Source organism: Carassius auratus, chromosome 22, assembly GCF_003368295.1.
Source record: "Carassius auratus strain Wakin chromosome 22, ASM336829v1, whole genome shotgun sequence".
NCBI lineage: Eukaryota > Metazoa > Chordata > Actinopteri > Cypriniformes > Cyprinidae > Carassius > Carassius auratus.
In genome coordinates this window covers 31,272,146-31,299,963 of record NC_039264.1, presented here as the reverse complement: position 1 = coordinate 31,299,963, position 27,818 = coordinate 31,272,146, and the positions used below count along the sequence as shown (strand labels likewise).

Genomic DNA, 27,818 nt, shown 5'->3' with positions numbered 1-27,818 from the left:
ACACATGTTCAGGTACAGCAGAGCTGATATATGTGTTTATTTACTGATCTGATCTCTGTCTTCTGTTGTAGGTAAGACTGATTTAATCACTTACATTCATGACTGTCTCTTTTTCTCTTCATCAGTTCCTCCAGTCTCTGTGTCTCTGATAGTGCTGATCTCTGCAGCTGTTGCTGGATCTCTGTTGATTGTAGCTGCAGTCATGATCTTCTGCATCTGTAAGAAACACAAAAAAACTGGCAAGTATTATCTTTCCTCTATAAACAAGTAAAATAATAAATAATTATTTAATAATATGGTCTCAATATTTTAGCCAATGGATAGCCTTATTTTGTAATTTAAGTTAAATGATTCTCAGAATTTTCATTGTTATAATAAATGTACAATTTACATTAAATAAATTGCTTTTTCAAACATCACATTTGTATTTGATATATGTATAAATTAGTGTGTGATTTATACGTCTCCCTTAATGTAATGATAAACACTAATGGCTAATTATAATTGTTAATGCCATTTCAAAAACCTTTGAGTGTTACTTTGGTGTTAAATTTGAAAGCCCTGATAACAACACAGAGGCTGTGAAGAACCAGATCTAATAAAGACTGAGTTTGTGGTTTTAATGCATCTGTCTTTGTTAAAACAGTTGAGACTTGTGAAGAAGAGATCACTTACGCCGAGACGACATTCTACAAAAGAAGCGCACAGAAAACAGTAAGACAATTTATTGTTAATTTGTATCTGTATAATTGGTAACACTTAACAATAAGGTTTCATATGTTAACATTAGTTAATTTATTGACTAACCTGAACAAACAGTGGGCAATTAATTTGTTACAGTATTTATTAAAATTACAGTTGTTCACTGTTTTGTTTTAATAGTGCATGAGGAAATATTTAATTTGATATTAAGATAAAAAATGCTGTAGAAATATTGTTCATTATCAGTTCATGTCAACTATAGTAGTTAAGCAATGTTAACTAATGACAACTTACTGTAAACTATTACCTTATAATTTCAATAGAGAGTCTGATGTAGATCAGTGTGCACTTTTGATTTTGTCTCGCTAATATTTAAGTCAATATCCACTAATAAAAAAAAGTACAAATAATCATGTTCTGGTAAATCACAGACATTATGACTTACTAAATTCAAAGTATGAGACAAAAAATTCTAAATTATTAGAAAATCAATAACAAAGTGTTAATAATGAGACTTACAAGTTAAAATTCTAATTGAAAATTCTGAAATTATGACAAGTAATTTTAACTTGCATATATATCATATGACTTTGTTTTAAATCACATAATAAATTTTGACTTTGATGTCACTTTTTATATAATTTACAAGGGCATTATTTATTATTTTTTATCCCTTGTTGTATTGTCACCATAACTACTTTCTGTTTGACAGTATATTGTCCCAGTAATAATTGTGGTATTATTGTAATTTTAAGACCATGCTAAGCCACTGAATATATAATCATAATATAATAGCATAACAATACAAGTAGTGCATGCATAGTATTGCATCCACAAGATGTTGCAAAAGACACATTGGTCTAATGCACGTTTCCATAGAAAAAAAAACAACAACCATAAACAATTAATAAACAGCACAAGCAGAATTCAAAAATGTGAAATCGCATTTGTATGGAAAACACTATAGGGCCTCAAATGATGCCTTCTTTACACCTGTCTGCATTTTACAAATATTGTGCATGAACTCAGGCAATAATGAGCTTTCATAGCGTAATAATCTATCACAAAACCACACAATGTGTGACTTGGTACTACTACTACTTGGTACTACTACTACTACTACTACAAAAATATATATTATTATTATTATTATTATTATTATTATTATTATGTTATACATTTTTTTTTACAGAAAGTCGAAGAGGATGTGGAATATGCACCGATCAAAATCAGAAGATGATCAAACTTCATTGTTATTCTAAGTACAAGACTCTTATTGTCTTGTGATTTTCATTGGGAATCTCCCATCATGACTTCAGACACTGTGGTCTTATGGATGAGCATTTTCACTGCAGCTTTTTCATGTTTGCAAAACATAGATGCAAACTATCCATCCAGAGGTGATAAAGTAAACTCTGCTGTGGTACGGATTATTTATATCTGTACAGAAATGTGGTTTGATCTGTGCATCAGAATGTGTCTACTGCTGGATGCTTGCATTTGATGTCAGTTTGCCAGTGTGTGTCTGAGGTGTTAAAAGTGTCTGTTTGCATGTGTATTTGTGCAAGTGTGTGTCTAAGGTGTCAACAATACATCTGTGTGAGAGTGTGCCGTGTGAGTGTGTCGTGCGATTGTGTCTGAGGTGTCAATAGTGTGACTGTGTGAGTTTGTATGAGGTGTCAATAATAGTCTCTCAGTGTGAGTGTGTCTGAGGTGTCAGTCTGTGTGACTTCTGCTCTACAAGGAAGCTAATTTACTTAAAAATATGAAAGTCATTAAAGGGATCATGAAATAGATTTAGTTTTTTATCATTTTAAAATGTTCCTTTCCAAACCTTTCTCAGAAACAGACTGTTTTTAAGGGGCGGGTCTTTTAAGGCTTCTCAGTAATCAGCCGCTGTTATGATTGGCTAACATCACTGCATAGAAAAAACATTATCAACGCCCCCACACTATTACCTTTTGAGTGTTTGTCATTTCCAGACATAGCATGATGAAATCATTTATGCAGTCAGATCTAGTACAGCTTCATCTTTCAACACATGTTTCTAATGAATGAATATAAGATACAAGTTTCCCTTTATTCTAATTATATGACCAGCACCTGTGTGTATATGTGTATATATATATATATATATATATATATATATATATATATATATATATATATATATATATATATATATATATATATATATATATATATATATTATATTATTATTATTATTTATTTTTCAATAGCACAACAGGACTTGGACTTCTGTCCATAGGTAAAACAATGGTTGAAATTTAAAGTGTCAGATTAAGATAATAACCAGATCTCACCTGAAGTTTCCAGTGATCATTGTAAAGATCAGAGAAATGCTGACAGCTCACGATATCTGCTCCAGTTCCAGCTGTGTAACATCATCTGAGGATCAGGAAACACAACATAAGTGATGATCTGAAGGAGTGTTATACAACGATACAACTCGTCCTTTTAATTTTTAGTAGCAAAAATCAATATCAAATACGTGGTTAGTGTGCGAGTAATGGTTAATGTTAGTTCATACTCTAGTGTGCTCTGAGTGGGTGGTTGTTTACTGGTCAAAAAACACCACATGACTAATATGATAAAGTCTGTGTCATATTCTGGTCTGTAGATATGTCTCGGGTCCCTTTTTGTCTATTGTTGGCTGATTCATCGTCCAGCAGTAAGGTCACTTTAAATAGCAGCACATCTCTCCTCAGCAACATAAAGAAACACGGGACTGAAACATTTAATTTAATTTCATTTTATAAATGATAAATAGGCTACACCAGCGTTCATTTCGAAGAGAGACAAAAACGCTACATACGAGATGCCGATTTATGAAATCGCACAAAACAGTTTTTCAGTCAAACAAAGAGCATCAAACGTGTAAAACATTAATACACGTGTGCAGTGACAGTAAATAACCCTCTCTGTTGTTTATTACACCCGCAACAGGACTAGCATCGGTTCAGATTCATCTGCATTTTTATTTATGTGTGTCTGCAAAACGCTTGTTGTTGCGTTTTACATAAATACCATCCCGCATCAAGTGTATGTGTCTTCCCCTAATGTGTCTGCAACCTAAAAACCGTTAGAGAAATCAGATAAACACAACACACCCACAGAAACGAAACTAATAAACTGTTGACCACCACTAGAAGACGAGTTTCCATTTCTTCTTCTACTGTTTATTGGCGGTTGGCACATTTCCGCCTCCAACTGGTATGGAGTGTGGACAAGAACGTCTACAAATCCGAAGCAAGTTGTTTTAAATATGCTATCAATTAGCTTCTCTAAGGTATTGAAACAATTAATTAACAATAAAACACCTATACTCTGACTCCTGCAGATCGGTAACTTCTTTCTTGTGATAGTAAATCACAGCAGCAGCTGCAGATACAAGCAGCACCAGAGCAGCAGCACTTCCTGCTGCAGCAGCTGAACATAATAATAATAATAATAATAATAATAATAATAATTATTATTATTATTATTATTATTATTATTATTATTATTATTATTATTATTATTATTATTATTATATGTGCTCAGTTTACTATGCAGAAGCAAAAGACATGAATTTTACGTTTCCACCAAACATCTAAGGGAGCTTATTCTTTTTCAAATGGGTTCAAAAACATAAACACTTTCAAATAAATAAATATATATATATATATATATATATATATATATATATATATATATATATATATATATATATATATATATATAGTGACCTGATCATTGTCTCCACCAGTAATGCAATGATATAAATCCAAGTGATAGAAATGAAGGCAATTTATCAAAGGTAGGGCACATAAAAGTGGACTTTAATGCAGCCTCAAGAGGAAAATCATGAGAGCTTAGGGTTCTGCTGCACACACAAGATGCCTATAGGTCTCCACCTACTGGAGTAAGATTGTTACTAGCAGAAAGAGTCACTGAATCAGTGAGAAATATTGTGTTATTCATTGCATCTACTGCACTTGATTAACATTATATTAAATCATATTAGACATATATTGGATATTAGATTATATTTATAGACACTATATTAGACATATCTGCCAAATTACAAGACTACACATTTTGAATGATTAAACAACATTGATAATATTGTGGTTTCATTGCAAACTAACAATGACTGCTAAAAGAAGATAATTTAATAATTGGTTTTGGACAAATTCTTATCAAATCAATGAATGCAACCTTGTTGAAAAGAAGTTTCTTACTTGACTGTTTTCCCATTGGTATTTTAATGAATTAATTTTATTTGTCTGTAAAACTTTTCCAAGGAGGGAAGGCAGACAGGAGGTCAATAACAGCAGAAAAATAGGAAGCCCCTCACCTAAGATCTGAACATACATCAAACAAATGGCCATTTTCACAACACTAAATGTCTAAACAACAGTTCACATCAGATTTCTTAAAGGGACAGTTCACTCTTTAATTACTCACCTTCATGTCCTTCCAAACCTGTAAGACTTTTGTTCATTTTCAGAACACTAATTAACATTTTTTTATGAAGCTACAAAAATACTTTTTGTGAGTAAAGACTACAGCTAAAAGAACTACTTTATTCAACAATTCCCCCCCCCCCCCCCCCCGAGTCTGGCTCCATTATGGAGAGTACCATGCTTTCCTCTGAACAAAAACAAGGCTCAGTGCATGCTTGTTCTACTTCAGCAGCACCACATGCATGCATTGTTTACATGCAGATCAAAGCATGCACATCTGTTGTGGTACTCTCCAAAATGGCGTTACTCTCCAAATTGTGCTACGAAGATGAACAAATGTCTTGCAGGATTGGAACATCATGAGGGTGATTAATTCATGACAGAATTGTAATTTCTAAGCCTTTAAGTAAACCAAAAACTGAGCTGCTAATGCCTGACATCACACTTTCAGAAAAAAATTATACAAAAGCTTTTCCTCGGATACCTTTTAAAATCTTTCTAATAAGTACCATTTATCTACTAATATGTCAAATTTATGATACTAATATGTACCTTTGATGTACTAATATGGCCTCTTACAGTACATATGAAGTCTTACATTTTGGAAGGGACAGCTTTTGCACCTTTCTGAGAATGCAGTAAGGCTGTAGACATTTTTGGGTTCATGTAATCAAACTTTTTCCCAGTTTGAGGGTGCTTTCACACTTTTGGTGCACACTTGGGTTCGACTGACAACAAAGTCCATCCAAACTAGTGTGCACACCTGCAAACCGTATCTGAGTCCGCTTAAAACTCCTGTGAACTCCAGTACGGTAAGCTGGTGATATGAATGCTATTGTATCCAGTGTTGGGGTTAGGTATGTAATCAGATTACTTTCTTTCAAATAACTAGTAAAGTGTTTTCCTGTTTAATGACTGACAAGTCTCTTGTCCACATACTTTGAGAAATCGGTAGTACAGAGGCGTTGTGTGTGTTGTGTCAACATGATGTAGTTTTAGACTAAATGTGAATGTGCATTAATTCATCCCACTCTCAAAAAGAAAAAAAAAAAAACACTGCTTTAGTATTAATAATTTTTTTTACAAAGACAGTAAAATGTTTTTTTTTTTTTTATTGCTAAAGAGTGTTGAATCCTCTTCTCCTGTGTTCTACTCTACAGATATGAATTTACTTTTCCTTTAGTCTGAGGTTTATTCATTACACTTTTTGGTGTGACAGGGTTTTTATATTTGCTATAAATATAAATTCTTATATTAAAGACAATCAAGCCCTGCTTATATTTAAAAAGTAACATGAAAGTAACTCAAAAGTAACGTAACGTAAAAGTTTTAGTATTACTTTAGTATTACTTTTTTAGGGAGTAACGCAATATTGTAATGCATTACTTTTAAAAGTAAGCTTTGGAAACAAAACAAATGATTCAAAAACATAAATTTATAAAAGTGACGAGCAATGTTATGCATTTTGCCACTTATATTTTGCTACCCCTGCCACATGATGTGGTCAGCAAATCTTATAGGAATATTTCACCCCACTGTACCACAATTCTGTTTTCACAAGTGACAACAGTGTACCAGTTCTAATGAAATGGCGAAAGTTCGAGCAAAGCATGCTAAGTTGCTAACTGTTCTGTCTTTGGTTGCACTGACGAGCACATAACACTGTTTAAAGTCCTAGCCTGAGAGGAGACAAGAGAGCAGTGGATTTATTGACTGAATATTAAGCTGCTCACATTCCGAGTGGCAGCCGCTTTCTGTGCACGTGCTTCAGAAGCTTAAAATGATGTGGATTAAAAATGCATGATTTCAGTGTGATAGATTAATAATCAAAACCAAGATGCTTTTTTTTATTATTATTTATTTGTATTTCTTTTTTGGCAAATTATCTAAGGTACCAGCTGTAAGGCATAGCCATATTACTGGAAAAGGGGGTGGGGAGAAGCAGCTCATTTGCATTTACAGGGACATGCACAAAAACAGCCTGTTTCTGCTTCCACTCAAAATAGGCATTTGTAGCAATACATAATAAATGACCTGTGGGGTATTTTGAGCTAAAACTTCTGAGACCATGTTCCATGAAGATATTTTGTATAATTTCACCACTTCACAGTTAACACAAACATCTTACTTGTAGCTATTTGAAACATTCAAGTAACTTTACTCCCTGTGAAAAGCTGTCACTGAGGCAGTAATATGAATCCTCCTAATATAACCCTTTCCTTTTCATAAAAATAAGTATGTTGTTATCCATTAAAACCAGTAAAAATCTTAAGATGAACTATGACATTATATCATATGAAATGCTGGGCAGTAATTAGTTACTAGTAATGCAATACAGTAATAAAGTTACTTTCCCTGGTAACTTGTAGTGCAACTAATTACTAATACAATTTAAGTAATAATATTACAGTTACCACTTAAAATAAATAAATGTTGAATTGCTTTTTTCTCACAATTGTTAATTATTTGAACTTCAAAAATCAGTTTTCTTAATCATTGTCTTGCACATGATGTCACCAGTCAAGTCAAGTCACCTTTATTTATATAGCACTTTAAACAAAACAGATTGTGTCAAAACAACTGAACAACATTAATTAGGAAAACAGTGTGTCAATAATGCTATAATGCAACTGATTTTCATCCCAGCCGCTTCACACTCGGCTGCACCAATGCACCAAGTTAGCTTAACTGGAAGATGGAGAAGCCCACGTCATATAGTGCCTGGAAATACAGTCATTATTTAAATTTTGTTGGGAGAAAAGATGACAAAAACATCAATGTCACAAATTGTGTAGTGGTACCAAATTTTTAAGTGGGTTCTACCTTATTTTATCAAATTTTACTATGTTACTGCTTTTTTTTTAAAACACCCATCCATCCATCTTCTTCAGCTTATCCGGGACCGGGTCACAGGGGCATCAGTCTAAGCAGAGATGCCCAGACTTCCCTCTCCCTACACACTTCCTCCAGCTCTTTCGGGGGGATAACGAGGCTTTCCCAGGCTAGTCAAGAGACATAGTCCCTCCAGCGTGTCCTCGTTCTAGCCCTGGGGTCTCCTCCCAGTAGGACGTGCCTGGAACACCTCCCCAAGAAGGCATCTAGGAGGTATCCGGAACAGATGCCCGAGCCACCTCAGCTGGCTCCTCTCGATATGGATGAGCAGCAGCTCTACTCTGAGCTCCTCCTGGGTGGCCGAGCTCCTCACCTTATCTCTAATGGAGTGCCCAGCCACCCTATAAAGAAAGCTCTTTTCAGTCGCCTGTATCCGGAATCTTGTCCTTTCGGTCATGACCCAAAACTCATGACCACAGGTGAGAGTAGGAACGTAGTTCGACCGGTAAATCGAGAGCTTTGCCTTGCAGCTCAGATCCTTCTTTACCACGACAGACAGGTACATCGACCACATCACTGCAGAAGCTGCAACTATCTGCCTGTCAATCTCCCGCTCCATACTTCCCTCACTCTTGAACAAGTCCCCAAGATACTTGAACTCCTTCACTTGAGGCAGAAGCTCTCCACCAACCTGAAGGGGACAGGCCACCCTTTTCCAGCTGAGATTCATGGTCTTGGACTTGGAGGTGCTTATTCTAATACCAGTCGCTTCACACTCAGCTGCAAACCGTCCCAGCACATGCTGAAGGTCCTGGCCTAATGAAGCCAACATGAAAACATCATCTGCAAAAAGCGGAGATGAAATCACGTGGTCCCCAAAACAGGCCCTCTAGCCCCTGGCTGCGCTAAAAAATCCTGTTCATTATTTTTATGGACAGGATTTCTAGGCGCAGCCAGGGGTCGGTGATAAAGGGCAGCCCTGTCGGAGTCCAGCATGTACCAGGAACAAGTCTTACTTTCTGCTGGGATAAGGTTGAATGCCTTTTCCAAATCCACAAAACACATGTGGATTGGTTGGGCAAACTGCCATGAACCCTCAAGCACCCCGACGAGGGTATAAAGCTGGCCCAGGACAAAAAACGCATTGTTCCTCCTGAATGCAAAGTTCAATTATCGGCCAAATTCTCCTCTCCAGCACCCTGGCATTGACTTTTCCAGGAAGGCTGAGGAGTGTGACCGCCCTGTAGGTGTAACACACCCTCCGGTCCCCCTTCTTGAAAATAGAGACCGACACCCCGGTCTGCCATTCCAGAGTCACTGTCCCCAACTGTCACGCGATGCTACAGAGGCGTGTCAGCCAAGACAGCCCCACAACATCCCTTTGAGGTCAACAGCTCCCCACCTCCCCCACAACATCCCTTTGAGGTCAACAGCTCCCCACCTCCACTGCAAATAGTGCTGGCAGGGCAGCATATATTTTTTATGGCCACTCCTCCCAATCATGCCCCTTCAGGTGTTCCTGTCACTGCCCATGTCAGGGTTGAAGTCTCCCAGTAGAATGACAGAGTCCCCGGTCAGTACACTTTGCAGCACCCCTCCCAGAGACTCCAAGAAGGCTGGGTACTCTACACTACTATTCGGCCCATAAGCACAAATGAGAGTGAGAGACCTATCCCCGACCCAAAGGTGCAAGGAAGCAACCCTTTCGTTCACCGGGGTAAACTCAAACACATGGCGACCGAGCTGGGGAGCTATGAGCAACCCCACACCAACCCGCCGCCTCTCACCACAGACATCTCCAGAGTGGTAGAGAGTTCAGCCTATCTCAAGGGACTTGGTTCAAGAACCAAAGCTGTGCATGGAGGTGAGGCCGACTATCTTCAGTAGGTACCTCTCAACCTCCCACACAAGCTCAGGCTCCTTCTCCGGCAGCGAGGTGACATTCCACATCCCAAAGGCCAGTGTCCATATCCAGAGATCAGGTCGTTGGGGCCCCTGCGTTCGACTGCTTCCCAAACCACAATGCACCAGCCCCTTATGATTCATCTCGCAGATGGTGGGTCCATGGGAGGTCGGCCCCACATTGCTCTTTCGGGCTAAGCCAGGCTGGGCCCCATGAGGGGAGGCCCGGCCACCAGGCATTCGTATTCAAGCTCCCAGCCGTGACGTCACAGTCCTCGTTTTTTAAGAATTCATAATGGGCTTCTGAACTGCTCTTAGTCTGACCCGTCATCTAGGACCTGTTTGCCTTGGGAGACCCTACCGTGGGCATATAACCCCTGACAACATAGCTCTTAGGATCATTCGGGTACTCAAACCCCTCCACAAGATAAGGTTGCGATTCCCAGAGGAACAGAAGCTTAAAAATATGTGGCTTGCCATCAGTTTGAGCCAGATGTACTCTTCATTTATCTGCAAATTTCATGGATCCACTGACTGCAAAAATTATGCAATTTCCATTTTTTTTGGAATGGAATGGAAAGGTAATGTAACTGGATGTGTAACTAATTACTGTTAACGGGGCGCTGTAAAGGGGGTGGAGGGGGGTTGGGGGGTGTAAGGTTAGGATGATTCCAGGCCTCTGCCTGACGATGGAGAGGGCTGAGTGAATATGCTGTTCAGGGGGTCCAGAAACCATAGCGGTGCCCCAGACTGTTGGCTGGGAGTAATAAGTAATAATATTACTTTTGAAATTAGTAACTAGTAATGAGTAATATATATTTTATTTTTTTTGAGTAATGAGCCCAACACTTATCAAATGCAGGATGTGAACTAGGAGGGTCGAACACAGTCAGGGGAGGATTCACACAACACTTTAACAGTTCTGCTGTTAGATCACACACTGAACCACTGAAGAAAATGTTTCACAAGTTTGTCTTGTTCTGTTTGTGCTGCTGGAGTTTGACTGGTAAGTTAAAAAAAAATCATTGTCAAGGTTTTTTTTTCTTATATTTTGGAATATTAAAGATAATAAAATGTTATGTACCAAAATAATTGTGAATTGTGTATGAATATAATACAAGACACTGTTGGGATTAGGGTTAGGAAGTTTTCATTGACATTTACAGGACCTGGAAAAGTTCATAAAAACAAAATAAAGGAAATCCCTGCAGTGTAAATGTTCAGAAAGTCTGAACTTCTTTAAATATTTCACTTTTTTTTTCTTTTTATAATAATAATAATAATACAGATTTAAAAAATAAATCTGCAGTTATCATGAACATCTTCAAATGTCATAAATATGTGATCTAATGATCTAAATCTCCCATTTATTAAAAAAATTATCCAAAATATCCGATCTGTAATAATTATCATACAATAATGTCAAAAATCATTTACAATTTAAACATAGATTGTCCTCTACACTTTGAAGAGATACGATGTTACATTATGTATTGTGGTTTTTCAGGAGCTCTAGCAACATATATACATACATGTAAATTTATAACATGAAAACAAATAGATAAGACTAAGAGAAAATAAATCTCTGAAAAGATCTGGTTTTGAAACATTATGTACAGATTTGTGCATTATGTATATACATATATGATTAATCTATTAAATAGCGCCATTGCAACCATCTCTCTATTTTGGTAACAGTTGGTAGTTTACAATAGCTGTTTGAAAGACCGTTGATATTTTACATTTTGTTTTTTGTTTCGGTTGTTCTCAACTTCACATTTGGATGAAGCAGATTTCAGGCTTGTTAAACCATAAGAAGCTTTAATCTGTGTAAAATATTTTTATTTTTATTCAGTTGTGTTTGGTGAATCAGTGTCAGTGATGGAGGGAGATTCTGTCACTTTATACACTGATCTTACTGAAATACATGAAGGCGATGACATTCTGTGGAAATTTGGAGATGGAAAGTCTCCCATAGCTAAAATAAAGAAAAGGAAACACATTGTCATCACATCTAATGGTCCTGACGAGAGATTCAGAGTCAGACTGAAGCTGGACAATCAAACTGGATCTCTGACCATCACCAACATCACAACTCAACACACTGGAGTCTATCAACTAGATATACATGGAGTGAATCAGACATCTAAAACATTCAACGTTTCTGTCTATGGTGAGTAGAGATCATTTGTTCAAATGCTCACATATTCTATTTAAATAGTCAAATATTTATTTATTTTATAATTGGAGATGAGAGTCACATTCAGCAACCGTTAACACACTAAACACTCACTCAATACAAAATGTATTACACAGATTCACAATGCTGAAAATATTCCTATTATTCTCTCATGTTTTCAGCTCGTCTGCCAGTTCCTGACATCAGCAGTACCTCTTCAAACTGTTCATCATCTTCATCATCATCATCATCTTCATCACAGCAGAATTGTTCACTGGTGTGTTCGGTGGTGAATGTGGGTCATGTGACTCTCTCCTGGTACAAAGGAAACAGTTTATTGTCCAGCATCAGTGTGTCTGATCTCAGCATCAGTCTCTCTCTACCTCTGGAGGTGGAATATCAGGAGAAAAACAGCTACAGCTGTGTGATCAACAATCCCATCACAAACCAGACCACACATCTCAACATTACTGAACTCTGTCAGCCATGTTCAGGTACAGCAGAGCTGATATATGCGTTCATTTACTGATCTGAACTCTGTATTATGTTGTAGATCAGACTGATTCAATCACTTACATGTCTCTCTTTCACTCTCCTTCACATGCTCCAGACTTTGTATCTCTGATAGTGTTGATTTCTGCTCCTGCTGGATCTCTGTTGATTGTAGCGACAGTCAGGATTTTCTGCATCTGCAGGAAACACAGAAAAACTGATCAAGAAGGCAAGTATTATCTTCTGCTTTCCAACAGGTAAAATTTGAAATTCTTCAAAAATATGTTCTAAGTATTTTGCCAACTGATAGCTCTACTTTATCATTTAATTAAAATTATTCTCATACCCAGGAGGAAAAACAAGGGCACATACATAATGCACTTAAAGTGCTCTATTTCCATGCACAAATGTTGTACTTCATTCTTGATTTCTTAATTTTCTTAATTTAAAATGATTTGTTAGTACTTCTAAAGATTTTTTTAACATACTTTAACATACTATCTCTGTATTTATAAAATATATTTGGTCACCACTTGTAATACACTTGAACCATCTTTCATATGCTAGTACACAAGTGAATTACAAGTGGTGACTTTTTAAAAATACTTAAAAAAAAACCCAATGTGTGATTTATCTGTCTCTCGAAATGTAATAAAAATTATTTCAGGAACTATTTGTGTGTGGAAAAAGTTAATGGCTCTAACTAAATCTGTTATTGTAATTTTTTAAATCTTCTAAAATCTGTTACTTTGGTGTTCAATTTGGAAGCCCTGATAATAACACAGAGGCTGTGGAGAACAGAGTTTACTGGTTTTAATGCATCTCTTTTTGTTAAAACAGTTGAGACTTGTGTAGAAGAGATCACTTACGCCGAGACGACATTCTACAAAAGAAACGCACAGAAAACAGTAAGACAATTTATTGTTAATATGTGGAGTATAATTGGTAACACTTTACAGTAGGGGGTTATTTATGAACATTAGTTATTTTTAACCAATATGAGCAAAGAACAATACATTTACAATATTATTTATTAATCTTTTTTAATGTAATAAAAAGTTTGGTTGTTCATTGTTAGTTCACAGTGCATTTGATTTTAATAATGCATTAGTGAATATTGAAATAATATTAACTAAGTTTAATAAATGCTATAACAGTATCGTTCATGTTCTACTAAGGTAGTTTACTAATGTTAACTAATGTTAACCTTCCACTACATAAGACAAAAAAAATGCTCTGGTAAATCATAATTATGACAAAATGAGAAATACTAAATACTAAAATACTAAATAGAAAATAAGATTAAAAATGCTAAATTATAACATAACAACATTTAAAATATACAAAGTTTAAATAATGAGATTAAGAAATTCAAATTATAACTTAAATGTCGAGAATGATGTCATACTAATTTTGACGTGTATATCATATTCTAACCTAAGTATTCCATAATGTGAAAATGTTATGTCATAATTTTGAATTTATATGTCAGTTTCTGATTATGATTTAACAGAGCTATATTTATTTATTTTTCTTATTTGTCAGTTAGGCCTGTCATGATAACTAGGTAATGTACTGTCCTAGAAATAGTAGTGATATTATTGGCATTTTAAGACAACTTTATCCCACTGAATATATAATGATAATATAGCAGCATAATAATCCAAGTAGTGCATGCATAACATAGTCAAACACATCCAACTAATCCACATTTACACTGAAAACCAACGGTGGAAAACAGCAAAAACAGAACAAAAAAATGCATTCTCCCCCTCGTGAAACCCCCTTAACGTTAGCTGTGAAAGAGCACTATTTTGCGTATTATATTTATTTATGCACCAGAACAGTGAATTTCTGCTTTGTGTCGATTGGGACTTATTCTTCCATACTGGAGTCTGGAGTTGTAAGGAACACACTATAAATTTTCAAATGATGTCTTCTTTTCACTTGCTGATGTCTGCTCTTTACATATATTGTGTGACAAGTCGATATCTTGATTATTGTGACAGGCCTAGGAGCAGAAATGGGCTTTCATCTATAACAAGAATCACAGCTGTATCATGCGTTTATAAAAGACTTATTATTGTTATTAATATCACTTTTATTATATCTTGTGTTATACATTCTTTACAGAAAGCTGAAGAGGAGAGTCATGTGGTATATGCACCAATCAAAAGATGATCAAACTTCAGTGTTATTCTAAGTACAAGACTCTTATTGTCTTCTGATTTTCATTGGGAATCTCCCATCATGACTTCAGACACTGTGGTCTTATGGATGAGCATTTTCACTGCAGCTTTTCATGTTTGCAAACATAGATGCAAACTATCCATCCAGAGGTGATAAAGTAAACTCTGCTGTGGTACGGATTATTTATATCTGTACAGAAATGTGGTTTGATCGGTGCATGAGAATGTGTCTACTGCTGGATGCTTGTATTTGATGTCAGTTTGTTAGTGTGTGTATGAGGTGTCAATAGTGTCTGTTTGAGTGTGTATCTGTGCAAGTGTGTGTCTGAGGTGTCAACAATACATCTGTGTGAGCATGTAACGTTGCGAGTGAGTGCGTCTGATGTTTCAACAGTGTGACAGTGCCAGTGTATCTGAGGTGTCAGTCTGTGTGATCAGCATGTCGTTGCAAGAATTTTTCATTTTGACTTCTGCTCTACAGGGAAGCCACTTCACTTCAAAATGCTACAATCATTAGTGCTGATTTTTGGACAAAAAGGTCTCAAATCAAGTCATATTAGTATGAAAAATTTAAATATTAAATGTGCATGATGATCTCATACAGTAATCTCTCATAAAAAAAGGTACAAAAGCTGTGATGTACAATACCTTTTCAAAAAGTATATCTCTGCATCTTATGGACACCTTAAGGGTGCATTTTAGTACCGAAATGGGCGAAAAGTTAATGCACTAGTGATAGATTGAAGTATTCATTTTTTTTTTTTTTTACCCTGAGTGTAGTTTCAGTTCTTTCTAACCAAAACTATTCTTAATCCAAGGTGGTTGTTGTTCTTTTTTCTTATTTTTCTTATAAAGGTTACATTTAAAGAATAAATGCAATGCATGATTTACAATTTATGATTTGTGTTTAATGGTAGTGAATCATTTTTTTTTTTATTATTATTATTATTATTATTGCATTTGTTTTGATGAGAAACTAACAATTTAGATGATTTTCAATAGCATAAGAGGGCTCGATACGTAAAACAATGGTTAAAATTCACAGGTGCTGGTCATATAATTAGAATATCATCAAAATGTTGCTTTATTTCACTAATTCCATTCAAAAAGTGTAACTTTTATATAATATTCATCTATTACACACAGACTGGTATATTTTTAAATGTTTATTTATTTTTATTTTGATTATTATTACTGAAAACTAAGGAAAATCCCAAATTCAGCATATCAGAAAATTAGAATATTGTGAAAAGGTTCAATATTGAAGACACCTGGTGCCACACTCTACTCAAAACACCTGCGAAGGTCTTTAAATGGTCTCTCAGTCTAGTTCTGTAGGCTACACAATCATGGGGAAGACTGCTGACTTGACAGTTGTCCAAAAGACGACCATTGACACCTTGCACAAGGAGGGCAAGACACAAAAGGTCATTTCAAAAGAGGCTGGGTGTTCACAGAGCTCTGTGTCCAAGCACATTAATAGAGAGGTGAAGGGAAGGAAAAGATGTGGTAGAAACAAGTGTACAAGCAATAGGGATAACCGCACCCTGGAGAGGATTGTGAAACAAAACCCCATTCAAAAATGTGGGGAAGATTCACAAAGAGTGGACTGCAACTGGAGTCAGTGCTTCAAGAACCACTTCACACAGACGTATGCAAGACATGGGTTTCAGCTGTCGCATTCCTTGTGTCAAGCCACTCTTGAACAACAGACAGTGTCAGAAGCGTCTTGCCTGGGCTAAAGACAAAAAGGACTGGACTGCTGCTGAGTGGTCCAAAGTTATGTTCTCTGATGCAAGTAACTTTTTCATTTCCTTTGGATATCAGGGTCCCAGAGTCTGGAAGAAGAGAGGAGAGGCACACAATCCACGTTCCTTGAGGTCCAGTGTAAAGTCTCCACAGTCAGTGAGGGTTTGTGGTGCCATGTCATCTGCTGATGTTGGTCCACTGTGTTTTCTGAGGTCCAAGGTCAACGCAGCTGTACACCAGGAAGTTTTAGAGCACTTCATGCTTCCTGCTGATGACCAAATTCATGGAGATGCAGATTTCATTTTCCAACAGGACTTGGCACCTGCACACAGTCCCAAAGCTACCAGTGCCTGGTTTAAGGACCATGGTATCCCTGTTCTTAATTGGCCAGCAAACTCACCGGACCTTAACCCCATAGAAAATCTATGGGGTATTGGGAAGAGGAAGATGTGATATGCCAGACCCAAGAATGCAGAAGAGCTGAAGGCCACTATCAGAGCAACAGGGCTCTCATAACACCTGAGCAGTGCCACAGACTGATCGACTCCATGCCACGCTGCATTGCTGCAGTAATTCAGACAAAAGGAGCCCCAATTAAGTATTGAGTGCTGTACATGCTCATACTTTTCAGTTGGCCAAGATTTCTAAAAATTATTTCTTTGTATTGGTCTTAAATTGTATTCTAATTTTCTGAGATACTGAATTTGGGATTTCCATTAGTTGTCAGTTATAATCATCAAAATTAAAAGAAATAAACATTTGAACTATATAAGTCTGTGTGTAATGAATGAATATAATATACAAGTTTCACTTTTTGAATAGATTTAATGAAATAAATCAACTGTTTGATGATATTCTAATTATAAGACCAGCACCTGTAGAGTTTCAGATTAAGATAATAACCAGATCTCACCTTAAGTTTCCAGTGATCATTGTAAAGATCAGACAAATGTTGACAGTTCAAGATATCTGCTCCAGTTCCAGCTGTGTAAGGCCATCTGAGGATCAGGAAACACAACATGAGTGATGGACTGAAGGAGTGTTATCCAACAATGATACAAACCTATTATTTTTAATTTAGTAACGTTAGAAGAAGAAATAGCATTAGGAATCGTGATAAGTGCAGAGTTCTGGTAAATTTAAGCACCTGTTAGTCAGGGGGTGATGCCAGAAATGTTAAGTGGGTAGTCCTTCATAAAACTGGGTGGGCAAAGTGTACCATATGAAAACTGCATATTAAATTTCCGACAGTAAATACAGCACAAAGATTCAACATTTCAACATTTACTAATACATATCTTTTATTAATTAATATCAACAAAGATTAATTAATACTGTACTAAATGCATTTCTCATTGTTAATGTAAGTTAAGGCATTGCCAAACGTTAACTAAAGTTTACTGTATGTAAAGCATTACCTTAGACGATGAGGCTTCGCAGATGATCTCATAATCAAGTGTCTCAGTTTTACGTTCAGAGAGTAGATATCGAGGACCACAGAAATGAATGCAGCTGTAAATATGCAGTTCATTGTGAAGAAGAGTATAAATGTATATATGTATATATATCCAGTATATATGTTTATTTTGTTCTTTCCACAAAGAACGCATCTATTTAGTGAATCAAACACTGTACTGTAGGGAAAATTAATAACTGCCCAGAATTGACCATGAAATCTCACATTAAATATATTTTAAAGTATATAATTATATGACGTTACAGTGAAACTATACATTTATATATATTATCTTAGTTTTGATAAATAACTTACTGGGTGGGCCACAGCTGAAAACCTGTAGCTTCACTTCTGCTGCTAGTGTGCTCTGTGTAACTGTTTGTGTTGTTTACTGGTCAGAAGAGCCCACATGACTGATATGATAAATTCTCTGTCATATTCTGGTCTGTAGATATGTCTCGGAGGGACTTTTCACCTGATTCCTCCTCGAAAAACATAAGTCTGGTCACTTTAAATAACAGCACACCCCTCCTCAGCAACACAAGGGAACACATGAATCATTCGTGTCTGGAACACACTGAAACTTTGCGGTAAAGTTGTCACACTTTTTAAAAGTGACACAAGGGCGCTATGTACACCCCTCCTGGGGTACAGCGATGCCGCCCGGTTTTATGACGTCACGCAAACATGAGCGGTGGTCACATAAAACAGTCTTACAGTCAAATAAAGAGCATCAAATGTGTCGAGTATTTCATGCTGCATGATAATAAAACATTAATACACGTGTGCAGTGACACTAAATAACCCTCTCTACTGTTTATAACACACCCGCCACAACACTAGCATCCGTTCAGATCCGTCTGCTAGGGATCTTTTCGTCTGTTTGTGTTTGTTTGTCTTTTGTGATTGTTGGTCTGCAAAGCTGTCATGTTGTTGCGTTTTAAGTAAATAGCATCCATCATCAAATGAATGTGTCTCCACCTAATGTGTCGGTGTTGTAAACCTAAAAACCGCCAGAGAAAGCAGATAAACACAGCCTCAGAAACGAAACTAATAAACTGTCTGACTAGTACCTCTACTTCTACTTCTTCTTCTTCTTCTTCTTCTTCTTCTTCTTCTTCTTCTTCTTCTTCGGTTTAGTGGCGGTTGACAAACGAGCTGGAGCATTACCGCCACCCACTTGTAGGAAGCGTGGACCAGCACGTCTACAAGACCTAAATACAATGTTTAAAATAAATTAATAATTAAATTAAATTAGCTTCTCTAAGGTATTGAAACAACAAATTAACAATAAAACACCTGTCTTTAAAATCAGTGTATTTTCACTGGGGGGGTAATTGTTTTAATTATTATTACTCCATCTGCACAGTCTGCCCTTGCTATAAATTGCCAGACATTATAGTAATACATAAATATGCATTTGTATTAGAGCGCCATCTAGTGACAGAGTGTCAAAATCAAAGAATTCAGGTATTTATTGAATCAGGTGATTTAATGTTATCACATGAACATACAGATACCTTTCAATCTATTGTTGCTTGTTTCATGATGACACTTTGTATGCACAGATCATTTAAAATATTTCAACAGCTTATTAAAACACTGGCAGTGTTTTAGTGTAAATGAAACAAAGTCATCTACGATGTCCAGCTCTTATTGATTTATATTTGGCAAATTTTTACGCAGAAGTGGCTAAACATTTACACGACAAAAACATATCATGATGCACTTATACATTTATCTAAATCTACAATCCTTAAAAAAGGAAAAGGTCAACACTAAAGGCAGACATGGTTACCTAATCTCAGTCTAACTATGAGAAATCTCATTAGCAGCACTCCATCGTTTGATTTTAATATCAATTCAGTTCTGATTAGTGGTTAAATATGTTGCACTGTATGTTGGGGTTTTATTCTCCTAAAAAAAAAAAAACACAGATTTAGAGTTAGTTATTTTACGTTTGAATGCCAGAGAATGCGATGCTCTGTAATTAAAATAGCTAATAAACAGCAATAACTCACATGCAGATCGGTAGCTACTTTCTTGTGATAGTAAATCACAGCAACAGCTGTGTGTATATACAGTAATATTAGATCATATTAGACATATATATGGATTATAATATATATATATATATATATATATATATATATATATATATATATATATATATATATATATATATATATATATATATATATATATATCCAGTAGATGAAAGAAACTCACAACACTGTAAATAGTAGCAGCACCGGAAGAAACTCATCACTTACAAAGTTGTCTCTGAATGCCCAGTGTCACTGACTTATGTCTGGAGACTGAAAACTAACCGCTGCATGGTTTCTTCTTGACTCAGAAGATAAAGCTTGGAAAATCCAGTACTTTGGGATCAGAACATGATTATAAATTTGTATTCTGGTTTTTCAATTCACTTAAATTTAGAATAAATTGACATAATTTTTAAATCCTTGTGTTCACCATGAAATGTAGTTTAGTTATAATTCACATACAATGTTCTTCTACTTTTAGTCATTTTATACAGTCAGATAACTGAAGACAAAATCTGTCACTGTGGCATGAACCCTTCTAATATGAACCCTTTACTTTTTGATAAAAATGAAGAATATTTGTATCCATAAAAACCAGTAAAAATCTTAATAAGGGTAAGATGAACTATAACATTATATCATGTGCAAATGCAGGATGTGAACTAGGAGTGTCGATCGCTGTCAGGGGAGGATTCACACAACACTTTAACAGTTCTTCTCACCACTGAACCACTGAAGAAAATGGTTCACAGGTTTGTCTTGTTCTGTTTATGCTTCAGGAGTCTCACTGGTAAGTTAAACTTTTTTTTTTTTTCATTTTGGAGTAAATTTACAATTTTCAGCTGCTGTAGTGTACCAACATAAACATGAATATTGTATGAATATACCATAAGATCTACTAACTCTATTAACTTTATTTTAACTTTTTGTATTAGGTGTGTTTTGGAGTTAGAAACGACATTAAAGTTCATGAAGAATAATGGAAATCCCTACAATGAATGTAAATGTTCAGAAAGTGTGAACTTTCCGTTGAGCCTCTTTCAAACATAAGGCCATTTTTGTCCTTTTAAAAATACAATACAAGTATCTAAAATAATCAGCGCAAATTAAACTGTACTTTCAATCCGCATAAAATTATCATGTATTCATTGTCAATAGATTATGAAAATGTAAACACTGATTTCCCCTTTGCACTTTACAAAAAAATTAAGATGAACGATGTTGCACCAATAAGCATTAATCTTGAATCTAGATTAAATCAAGGTTTATTTTATAGTTTCTGTTGTACCAGACTTTAAACTTCGGAATAAAACTTACATTTAAACCACCATTACATATAACTCCTGAATGTGATTAGCTTGAATGCAAAAGTTGCTGTTTATATCTGGGATTCATGCATTGATGTGTTTAATTCATTAAATAGGAATACTATAATAATCTACTGTGTTTAAAATGAAATTTTTGAAACAGATCGTTCTTGTGATAGAACTGTAGCATTAAGCTTCTGTGAAGGGGGCTCAGGGTTGTTGTAGCTCGTTATATGAAGTTTTTCTCCCGTTTCATAAATTATGCTGCCATATACTCTATTAATTGCTATTTTAAATCTATTTCCAGCAATCTGTAAGTGCTGCTTCAGTGTTTTCTCTGTCTGCTTGATTCTCTCTGTACTGATAACAGTAGCGGGTTTCTGCTGCTGTTCTCAACTTCACTCAACTTTGTGTAAATGAAGCTGATTTCACGATTTGTAAACCATCAGAGGATTTAATCCGTATCTGTTCATCAGGTGTGTTTAGTGAATCAGTTTCAGTGACGGAGGGAGATTCAGTCACTCTAAACACTGATCTTACTGAAATACATGAAGGTGATTACATACTGTGGAGATATGGAGCTGGAAGGTCTCAAATTGCTAGAATGAGCAAAAAGAAACCAATCTTCTTATCTGATGTTCTTGACGGGAGATTCAGAGACAGACTGAAGCTGGATGATCAAACTGGATCTCTAAACATCACAAACATCACAACTCAACACACTGGACTCTATGAAGTAGAGATAAGTGGAGTAAAAGACACAACCAAAACATTCAATGTTTCTGTCTATGGTGAGCAGAGATCAATTGTTGAAATGTTCACATATTCTAGTTACAAACTCAGATGACAGAAACATTAAGTTACCATTAACACACTAAACAATAATTCAGCACTAAATTAACAGATTCACTACAATTCACAATGTTGAAAATGAAATTTTTGTTCATTTTCCTCTTTTTCTCACATTTTATTCAGCTCCTCTACCTGTTCCTGTCATCAGCAGTAACTCTTCACAATGTTCTTCATCATCATCTTCATCACAGCAGAATTGTTCATTGTTGTGTTCAGTGGTGAATGTGGGTCATGTGACTCTCTCCTGGTACAAAGGAAACAGTTTATTGTCCAGCATCAGTGTGTCTGATCTCAGCATCAGTCTCTCTCTACCTCTGGAGGTGGAATATCAGGAGAAAAACAGCTACAGCTGTGTGATCAACAATCCCATCACAAACCAGACCACACATCTGGACATCACTCAACTCTGTCAACAATGTCCAGGTACAGTAGAGCTGATATATGTCTATCTCTGTCTTCTCTTGTAGATCAGACTGATTCAATCACTTACATTCATGACTGTCTCTCTTTTACTCTTCTTCAGTTCCTCCAGTCTCTGTATCTCTGATAGTGCTGGTTTCTGCTGTTGTTGGATCTCTGTGGATTGTCACTGCAGTCGTGATCTTCTGCATCTGCTGGAAACACAGAGAAACTGATCAAGAAGGCAAGTGTTATCTTATTTTAAACAGGTCAATTTTGAAAGAATTCTTTAAAAATATGTTATAAATATAAATATAAATATTTTGCCACCTGATAGTCCTATTTTATAATTTATATTAAAATGATTTAATTTAAAATTCTTTCATAATATTTCATAATAAATGTCTTTTTGTGTATAATGTCTCTGAGCAAACTTCTCACTCGCACTGTCCATTTAATCTTTAATCTTGATAGATGATAACTTTTGTTGTGCTTGTTGAACTTAAATGCTGAGTAAAAACAAAGAACGTAAAATACTTCCCATTTGGGTTTGATGTATTAGTGTGTGATTTATGTGTCTCACTAAATGTAATGATAAACACTCTTTTAGGATCTATTTGGGTTTGTGGAAAAAGTTATTGGCCTAATGGCTATAAATAAAACAGTTAATGCCCTTTTAAAAATCTTTGAGTGTTACTTTGGTGTTAAATTTGAAAGCCCTGATAATAACACAGAGGTTATGAAGAACCAGATCTAATAAAGACTAGTTTGTGGTTTTAATGAATCTATTCTTGTTAAAACAGTTGAGACTTGTGAAGTAGTGATCATTTATGTTGAGACGACATTCTACAAAAGAAACGCACAGAAAACGGTAAGTCAATTTATTATTAATATGTTGAGTATCTGCATAATTGTTAACACTTCACAATACGGTTTCATATGCTAACATTAGTTAATACATTAACTGCCATATAGTGGACAATACATTTATTACAGTATTTATTCATATTTGTTAATGTTAGTTAATAAAAAGTACAGTTTTCATTGTTTGATGATATTAACTAATGTTGACACAACCTTTATTTTTAATAATGCATTAGTAAATGTTGAAATTAATATTAATTAAGTTTAATGGATGCTGTAGAAGTATTGTTCTTTCTTATTTCATGTCAACTAAAGTAGTTAAGCAATGCTAACTAATGAAACCTTACTGTAAAGTGTCACTGTATCATTTTAGCAGAGAGTCTGATGTAGATCAGAGCACTTTTGATTTTGTCTGGATGATATTTAAGTCTATTTCCACCACATAAGAAAAAATTATAATTATTGCAATATTATTGGCATTTTAAGACCACGCTATGCCACTGAATATATAATGATAATATAACAGCATAATAATGCAAGTAGTGCATGCATAATATTGTGTTTGCACAAGCTGATGTAAAAGAAAATCAAAAACATCCATTTAATGTACATTTTCATAGAAAAAATAGCATAAATGCATCCTCTCACTTGTCAAACCTCCTTAACGTTAGCTGTGAAAGAGCACTATTTTGCGTATTATATTTATTTATGCACCAGAACAGTGAAATTCTGCTTTGTGTTGATTTGGACTTATTCTTTCATACTGGAGTCTGGAGTTGTAAGGAAATCACTAAAAAGCTTCAAATGATGCCTTCTCTTCACTTGCTGATGTCTGCTCTTTACATATATTGTGTGACAAGTCGATATCTTGATTATTGTGACAGGCCTAGAGGCATAAATGGGCTTTCATCTATAACAAGAATCTCACACACAACTGCATCATGTGTTTATAAAAGACTTATTATTGTTATTAATATAACTTTTATTATATCTTGTGTTATACATTTTTTCAGAAACCTGAAGAGGAGAGTCATGTGTAATATGCACCAATGAAAATCAGAAGATGATCAAACTTCAGTGTTATTCTAAGTACAAGACTCTTATTGTCTGATGATTTTCATTGGGAATCTCCCATCATGACTTCAGACACTGTGGTCTTATGGATGAGCATTTTCACTGCAGCTTTTCATGTTTGCAAAACATAGATGCAAACTATCCATCCAGAGGTGATAAAGTAGACTCTGCTGTGGTACTGATTATTTATATCTGTACAGAAATGTGGTTTGATCTGTGCATGAGAATGTGTCTACTGCTGGATGCTTGCGTGATGGCAGTTTGTTAGTGTGTGTCTGAGGTGTCAAAAGTGTCTGTTTGATTGTGTATCTGTTCAAGTGTGTGTCTGAGGTGTCAACAATACATCTGTGTGAGAGTGTGCCGTGCGAGTGTGTCGTGCGATTGTGTCTGAGGTCTCAATAGTGTGACTGTGTGAGTGTCAGAGGTGTCAGTCTGTGTGATCAGCATGACGTAGCAAGGATTTTTTATTTATGCTCATATGAAACCGTTGCCTTTGTGGAAGATTTGTATTAGTAAGGTTTTAATTAATCAAGTATTTAATCAATGTGAATCTAGCCATTTTTGCTGCTAGTTATTATTCTATTAAAATCTTATAGGTCTAAAATCTAATAGAAAGTTGCCTACGCCCTGGAATGTACAAAACTGATGAGAAACACATGGTCAGACATACATACAGGGCCTCTCTTTAGAATAAATCAAGCAGAGGGCCTCTCCTCTCTAGGGATGTATAAAAAGTGTAGTCGAAAGGAAAAGTTTGACTATGTGGAACCGCCCCATATAGTGTATATAAGGAGATACCAAATAACATTCGAGAGATCTCCTTGCAAGGAACTCTCGGCTTTGTTTTGCTTAAAATAAAGTATTTTCTTCTGAGAGAAAAACCCCTGACTGAGTGTGATTCTTCTGAGAACCGGCAAAATACACCACACCTTCTGCACTACAGTGAAGCCATGTTACTTCAAAATGGCAGAAGACAAAAATGTCTCAACTCAAGTGATATTAGTATGAAAAAAAATAAAATATTATATACTTTGTGTGCTTGATCATTTTGTACAGTCATCCTGCAGTTAGACAGAACTACACTCAGAAAAAGGTACAAAACTACCTTTTCAAAAGGTAAACCTTTGTGTCTTATTTACCCCTTAGGGGTGCATAATAGTACTTACAGTACATGGGCATGAAAGTAATACACAAGTGAGAGCTTGAACATTTTTTTGTAGTTTCAATTATTTCTAAGAAAAACTATAACTTTTTTATAACGGTTATATCCCGTTTTTCTCTGCCATTCATTTATATAATAAATGCAATGTATGATTTACAATTTATGATTTGTGATTGAGGGGGTTAATCATTTATTTTGTTTGCAGCAGCTTTGATGAGAAATTAAACTAGTTTTTTTTTTTCTTTTTCAGTAGCTTAACAGAACTCTACTCAAAATGTAAAACAATGGTTGAAATTTACAGTGTCAGATTAATACCATAATCAGACAGAAAATCTCACCTGAAGTTTCCAATGACAATTGGAAAGATCAGAGAAATGTTGACAGCTCAAGATATCTGCTCCAGTTCCAGCTGTGTAAGGCCATCTGAGGATCAGGAAACACAACATGAGTGATGGAGTGAAGGAGTGTTATCCAACGATACAACTCGTCCTTTTAATTTTAGTAGCAAAAATCAATATCAAATACAGGTTAGTGTGCGAGTAATGGTTAATGTTAGTTCCTACTCTGTGTGCTCTGAGTGGGTGGATGTTTACTGGTCAAAAGACCCCACATGACTGATATGAAAAAGTATCTGCCTGCGTCCCAATGTGCATACTATCCACCCTATCTGCCATAAATAATATTGAAAATTACTAATCACATAAAATTTTGGATCGATATTATGCACATTGTGACGCAGGCTCTGTCATATTCTGGTCTGTAGAAATGTTTCAGACGGACTTTTCACTCGATTCATCGTCAAGCAGGTGAAACCATAAGTCTGGTCACTTTAAATAACAGCACGTCTATCCTCAGCAGCACACGGGAACACATGATGAGGAATCATTTGTGTCTGAAACACGGGACTGAAACTGTTTGCAGTAACTTAAGCCAAACACACCGGTAAATACGTCTGCGTTCATTACTAAGAAAAATGACACAAAGACGCGACTTAGCCGATGCCTCCGAGTTTATAACACCACACACATCAAATAAAGATCATCAAATGTGTCGAGGATGTCATGCTACACGATAATAAAGATTAATACACGTGTGCAGTGACAGTAATGACCCTCTCTGTTGTTTATAACACACCCGCAACACTGATGCTAGCACTAGCATCCGTCGCGAGTCTGTTAGCAGCAGATTTGGTTTCTTGTGTGTGTGTGGAAAGTTGTTTCGCTTTATATAAAGGACATCCTGCATCAAATGGACGTGTCTCCACCTAACGTTTCTGTATTGCAAACATAACCGCTCTACTTAGTGTAACTCACAGAAAGTAGATAAACACCCTCAAATCGAAACTAAAACAGCATCTGACCACTTGAAGACGATGTTCGTTTTCTAGAGTTTACTGGTTTATAACGTTGACGAACAACGAGCTGGAGCATTACCGCCATCAGCTGGTATGAAGTGTGACCAGACTGTCTAATAAATCAATCTTCTGACTCCCTTCACATGAAATATTTTAAATCACATGGAATGTTCATCTTTCCTTATGTTTTGGATAAAATAATTTGTTGTTATATATATATATATATATAAATGTCAGTTGTATATTTAAACTCCTGTGCAACTGACAGTGTTCTTCCTGCTACAGATCTATATATATATATATATATATATATATATATATATATATATATATATATATATATATATATATATATATATATCTATATATATATAGTTTGTTTGTTTAAAAGGGGCAATGCAAATTAATGAACATAAGGACAATGTCCAAATGTAAATGAGCCAGATATAGCCGTACAGACTAATTTTTATCTGGAGTCCCTGGCAGGTTGTTATTATAAAAAAATATTATTTTTAAAAATTATTGTAAAAAAAAACACTGCATACATACACATTAAGAACATAAACAGATTACATAGACACAGTCAACATCAAACAAGCACAAATAATGTCACATAGAATATATCAACCTGTGAGTAAATAACTGTACTACTGCAGATTATGACAACATATTTGATTGTCCAGCAACCACTGTTTTATAGTTTTTGAAAAGGCAGTGAGAGAGGTAATGTTTCTTACTTCTGTAGGTATTGTGTTCCAGGTATGCGCTGCACGGTAGGAAAAGGCTGA

The 27,818-nt window shown here is 35.5% G+C and overlaps 3 long non-coding RNA genes across 4 annotated transcripts; 1 reads left to right on the top strand and 2 right to left on the bottom strand.

Moving 5' to 3' along the window:
• On the bottom strand, positions 1-27,058 carry LOC113040365 (uncharacterized). The gene is made up of 8 exons (XR_003275199.1): positions 26,990-27,058; positions 26,015-26,099; positions 22,668-22,791; positions 18,286-19,184; positions 17,933-18,026; positions 17,662-17,714; positions 3,027-3,111; positions 1-216 (listed from the first exon to the last, which is right to left on the bottom strand). It is a non-coding gene; the product is annotated as an uncharacterized LOC113040365 (long non-coding RNA).
• On the top strand, positions 376-2,495 carry LOC113040368 (uncharacterized). Its single transcript, XR_003275204.1, has 2 exons — positions 376-714; positions 1,895-2,495. It is a non-coding gene; the product is annotated as an uncharacterized LOC113040368 (long non-coding RNA).
• On the bottom strand, positions 8,860-13,003 carry LOC113040367 (uncharacterized). 2 transcript variants are annotated; one of them, XR_003275203.1, is made up of 4 exons: positions 12,661-13,003; positions 12,551-12,554; positions 9,445-12,399; positions 8,860-9,405 (listed from the first exon to the last, which is right to left on the bottom strand). It is a non-coding gene; the product is annotated as an uncharacterized LOC113040367 (long non-coding RNA). The 2 variants fall into 2 exon arrangements; XR_003275202.1 differs by having other exon boundaries at positions 8,860-12,399.
• Positions 27,059-27,818: the final 760 nt, after the last annotated feature.